This window comes from Ornithodoros turicata, unplaced genomic scaffold (genome assembly GCF_037126465.1).
Source record: "Ornithodoros turicata isolate Travis unplaced genomic scaffold, ASM3712646v1 Chromosome11, whole genome shotgun sequence".
Lineage (NCBI taxonomy): Eukaryota > Metazoa > Arthropoda > Arachnida > Ixodida > Argasidae > Ornithodoros > Ornithodoros turicata.
Window position 1 is genome coordinate 1,445,411 of NW_026999295.1, and position 6,000 is coordinate 1,451,410.

Genomic DNA, 6,000 nt, shown 5'->3' on the forward strand with positions numbered 1-6,000 from the left:
AAAAGCACGTGCAAACAGGGGCTGAATGACGTATCTCAGACACAAAGGGCGGTCCTGTGCAAGATTGCAAGATTTCGCTCCTTCCAAGACTGACCGTCTATGTTACATTGAGCACTTATAGCGAAAGAGGCAGAGATTCAGAATTCTGTGGCACTCTCAAATTTGGCTTTGCAGATCGTACCCCTGGTTCAGAGGTACATTTTGCATGGTGACATCAGTAAGTAAGGGGTAGAACGACGCATGGAATTAACTGACAGTGACAAAATAAAGCTATGCTCAGTATTGTGAAAGCTATAGCTAGGATGCTGCAGCAAAATATTATTATTAAACTTGTCGTTCTTTTGCAGTGAGGCAGTAGAAGCTAACGCCAACTACATACCACCACACTAAGGGTCTCTAGCGCCCGTAGATGTGCCGCTTTGGAGCTTCTTGTTGTGTAATAAACGTTATTTGTTTTTTATATGCTGTCTTTACTGTAGAACTATCACAAGTAAATAAAATAAAGAAATCAAATCAAATCATATACTACCTGTGGAACCCAATAAAAACCTGTCATAGTGTCCACAGGATAACCAAAGAACAGCCCCCCACACGCCTCAAATTATCCGAAATGTGTCCTGTGTTCGTCGGACAGGATGTCCTGTAGACCGGTTCGGGCAGTAACATTGAACAAACTATGTTAGTACAATTTCTGTCCGTGGGACGTTTGTCAACGTCCTGTAGACGTCTGGCTATCCGAGGTCGTTACTCCATGGGACATTCTGAGGTTGTATATGGCTGACTGGGGATGAACCTGCTGAGTGTCTCAGACTAAGAGCAGTAAGAAACACAGGCGTTATCTTTTTGCAGGGTTAATACACCACGCAACTCCTCACTTGACTGTTGTTTTTTTGCATAATCGAATTATACTTAGACAGCTCACCCTCCGTTTTGTTTCGGAGGCGAGCAGTGCACTCCAATCCGCGTAAGTTCGCGAGGCAAGCAATATATAGTATTTGTTTCTTCTTGGAAAGGGAATGCTAGTACCTTTCGAAGCTTTTTGGACTGGGAGCTTTTTCATTTCTCTTTTTGCTTTATTTAAACCGACGCGCTGTGTGTCCGTTGTGGGAAATACCAGAAACGGACACAGAGGGGAAACAGGGAACTAGTTATGTGGTGGCCACTCTCCATAGTTACGGGTCCGTTAGTGGTGCCGACACCAGACCCCCCCCCCCCCCCCAACAATTCTTGCAAAATGTTTCAAAATGTGTGTCCCTGCGCACGGAGCGGAATGTGGCTCCAATATCCTCTGAATGTTCGACTGTCCATTAGTTGAGTTAGTGGGACGTCCCGTGGATGGGAAAAAAGTGGACAAATGGCCACCCCCTGGACGTACAAAAGATGTCTAACGGCTATGTGCGAACCTCCCTGGGATATCCAAATGTCACGCTCAGGATAGTACATGGATTTCGCTGAGATGTAGATGGTTTACTGGGGGGGGGGGCGCAGTGGGATTTGTATCTTACTAATTTATCGGGTAGTAGGGTTCCGCGTTTTCGATGTTTATTTTTGGGCGGATTCGGCGTATGTTTTTCGATGTTTATTGATTTTGGCGAAATCGGAGTTTGTCGATGTTTTTCCTTGCGTGTACATGGTTTACCCAACAGTTATCGGCGAATAGCAATTACAATGCAATGCAATGCAGCAGTTACGTGCTGTGGGCGTCTAACGCAGCCTTAACAACAACAACAACCAATGCGAATCACCAGTTTTGTGACATTACAAAAGAAACTCTATTGCTCTACAGCGAGGTGATGGCGCATTCACGAAGCCAACGAAACCACAACTCATTTAAGCTTATTGTACCAAATGCAAGCATACTTGCCGAGGTTCTTGTCAGACATTGCTGCGCGCTCTTTAGTTCGCGAGCTCTAATGCTGGAAGAAATGAACGAAAGGCGTTTGCTCACCTTGTTCGTTACCAGGATTCTTCAGATTCACGTGGCACCGCGATTGCACGTGCTCCGATATGCGCGCCGCACCTCTTCCACAGCCCACATTAACTGTCGCGCGACAATACTTCATACGACAACACCTTCCTTGCCTGAGAGTTCAAAATCTTGATTTTCGCAAACGTAGTCCGAGGCCCTCTTCCTTTTTCTTCCCATCTCGGGTGCCGCGGAAAGACGGGGCCGCCTTACGTGGAAAGTGGAGGTGTATGTACTGTCGTAACCTCTCCACTAAACAACTAAGGGCCGGTGACCGAGATTCTACTTGACGTCACGTCCCTAAAACGTTGACAAGGGCGGTGGGGCACCTACAATCGCAGAAGAATGAGATTCCGACCAGCGCACCCGATCCGTAAAAAAAAAAGAAAAAGAAAGGATTGACCTTGGTACACTCAATCTGGTCGCAGGTCACCCAACCATAGCAAATACCAAGAACAGAAGAGTAATAAAGCAAAGCCTGCTTGGTATGTTAGAATCTTAAGCTGGGCATGTGCAGCAATTTATCTCTCATCTATCCTGGAATGTTCCTCTGTATTACGATGTTTTTAGATTAAAACCGAATGAGGGAAAATTTAACCGGCGTATGTTTTTCGATTAAGACCGAAAACGCGGAACCCTACGAATAACTGTCGAAGTTTGAAGAAAGCTTTAGCACTAGGGGTTCACTCATTGTCAGGATGAGAAAGAATATGCTCACTGGCGGATAGTTAGTCTTGTCTTGGAGATCTTGTGATTCGTCCACGACCACGACGTCGCCGTCCGGGGGTGGCTGCCTCCTAGGGTGTAGGCCACACAGGGTCAGGGATGACCGGGGCGTTAGCTCGGCGTGGTGGCAGCCGTCGTAGCAGATAGGGCGTAGGAGGATCCTTGAGGTGGTGGCTGATGGTCCGCGCTCCTTTGTAATTGCGGTGACCTGGGTGGGGTGCCGTAGGTGGAAAAGTGGTCAAGATCGTACAGGTCCGGGGATTTCCGGCACAGCTGCCCTAGGTGTCGGTTGAAGGCGAAAGCCCGGGGGTTACATTGGTACTCCCTGCGTCTGTCAACTAAAGGGCGCCGTCGGTTATACGATCGAGGGAGTAGAAGAGTGCAAACCGCCATTTCGATTCCTCTCTGGGCACGGATCTTGTCTAGTAGCTTCCGGTAGTGGGAGATGGCTAACTGGGGGTCAGCATACGGCATGTCGTTAGTCCCTCAGTGCAGGAAAACAATGTGGAAGCTGGCCGGTAGCAGGTCCACCTCCTGAATCAAGTCAAGGATGCGTCCACCGCTGCACGATACAAACATCGTCGGCGGAGAGCGGGACCTAGAATCAAAGTGGTGATACAAGTGCTTAGTTTGTGAATATACAAGAACAGCAACAATAGGAGCATAGAAGGGATACTTCATGACTATCTTCGGTCTGTCCCTCCCGGTGGCCGTCGTGGCAGTGTATGCAGAAGGATAAAAGTTCAGAAGGCCACGAAGTATGAAGGAACGAAAGGCAAGCAACGAAGGTAGGGGAAGTAAAAAGGGGGTGATTTATTACAATTCAAACTATTAGAAAGGTATCTAGGGGTATGGTCAACGTTGCGACACAAGCTCCGCCTTCCTCAGGACTAAGAGAATAGAAGGGTGTCTTGAAGCTTTTCTACATCATGTAGCATGACGTCACAATCGGGGTACGCGCGACCTAGCGGTAGTCAGTAGGTCAAGCTCGGGAATGTTGTAGTGTCAAGTCCAGGCATGAGGTAATCGTCCTTGGGGTCGGAAGGGTGTCATGAGTCCCGCTGAAAAGAAAAAGAAAAGGAAGCAGTTCCTTATATAAGCAGTTAAATTTCTTATTGTTGACAATATACCAGGGTCTTCGTTATTGGCGGACTAGCTACACCGCCGTACCCGCAACCCACAATGTTGTCAATTTGTCATAACGCACACCTACGGATTCGGAACTCTCGCTCCTTAACTGCGGTCTCTCCTTCTCCCCTAACAATAATACGGCAAACGAATATCAACTGCATCTCGATTTCGAAAACTTTGCAAGGAGAATGCATCTTAAAGAGTTTTTCCACGACAAGTCTAGCCATGACCCTCATATCCATTTAAGCTACTGTCTGACTTTTCACCGAAACGTAACCAAGAGAAAGCCTTGGAAATGTATACAGGGTGTTTTCTCTAAGGTGTCCAGAAATTTTATTTAAAGCAAGCGATAAAAGAGAAACGAGCGCTACTTGACTAAGAAACAGGTGCTACTAGTGAAGCAGTACCTGTTTCTTACTCAAGTAGCAGAAAAGTACCACTTGCGTTTCTTTTATCGCTCCCTTTAAATATAATTTCTGGATACGTTAGCACCTGTATACAGCCTGTATAAAGGCCGTACAAAAAGACATTATTGCTGCGTACAACAGTACTTCTTACCGCAAAACCAAACCAAATCTTACAAATGCTGAGCAACGCAGCCTTTCTAACGTGAAAATCCTCTAGAAACTTGGTCATAAAAAGAGATAGAGGTGGTGTAATTGTTGCAATGGATAAACAGAAATACATCGATGAGGGACTCCGACAATTAGCATGTGCTACATTCTACAAGGCTCTCGACGCCGATCTCACAGACGAAATTGTCGCTGACATCACGAGCATCTTGAATTCCTAGGGCCTTCGGAAAAGATAGATACGACACAGTATGAATACGTTCTCCCGCGGAATCAGACACCCGGCAGGTTCTATATGTTCCCGAAGATTCATAAACCAGGAAACCCTGGGCGCCCAATCGTTTCATGTAATGGAACTGCAACGGAAAATATTTCTAGCTTTGTAGACTATCTACTTAAGGACATACCCCTACAGCTAAGTCACATTATCACTACATCAGTTTCTCTAATACTAATCATTTTCTCTAATTACTAAGCCAATGTCAGCCGCCTCCTTCAAGCCGAAGATCTGTGGCTGCACGTTGAGTATATGTTTATAATTTGATCGTGAACTCCCAGCCGAGGACAGCTGTCTAGCTCTACTTCGGGCTCGTCAGCCCAGCACAGGGAAGTGACACGTACGAAGTTGGGTAGGCGCTAACAGTGTGTCTCGGCGAGATATCAGTGTTCCACGGTGACGGCGCCACCTGTGGAGGCCGCAGTGCAAGCCAGCAAGTACATACACAAAGGAAAAATAGCCGAAGATCTGCGTCTGCACGTTGAGCATATACATTTTGATCATGAACTCCCAGCCGAGGACAGCTGGTTCGCTCTACATGGAACTCGACAGCCCAGCGCAGGGAAGAGATACGATCTTGGGTAGGCGCTAACAGTGTGTCTCGGCGAGACATCAGTGTTCCACGGTGACTGCGCCACCTGTGGAGGCCGCAATGCAAGCCAGCAAGTACATATACAGAGGAAAAATAGCCGAAGATCTGTGGCTGCACGTTGAGCGTATGTCTATAATTTCATCGTGAACTCCCAGACGAGGACAGCTGTTTCACTCTACTTGGAGCTTGTCCGCACAGCACAGGAAGCGACACGATCTTGGGTAAGCGCTAACAGTGTGTCTCGGCGAGACATCAGTGTTCCACGGTGACTGCGCCACCTGTGGAGGCCGCAATGCAAGCCAGCAAGTACATATACAGAGGAAAAATAGCCGAAGATCTGTGGCTGCACGTTGAGCGTATGTCTATAATTTCATCGTGAACTCCCAGACGAGGACAGCTGTTTCGCTCTACTTGGAGCTTGTCCGCACAGCACAGGAAGCGACATGATCTTGGGTAGGCGCTAACAGTGTGTCTCGGCGAGACATCAGTGTTCCACGGTGACTGCGCCACCTGTGGAGGCCGCAGTGCAATCCAGTAAGTACATATGCAAAGAAAAAATGGCCGAAGATCTACGGCTGCACGTTGAGCATATGTTTATAATTTGATCGTGAACTCCCAGCCTAGGACAGCTGGTTCGCTCAACTTGGAGCTCGTCACCCGAGCACAGGGAAGTGACACGATCTTGGGTAGGCGCTAACAGCGTGTTTTGGCGAGACATCAGTGTTCTACGGTGACG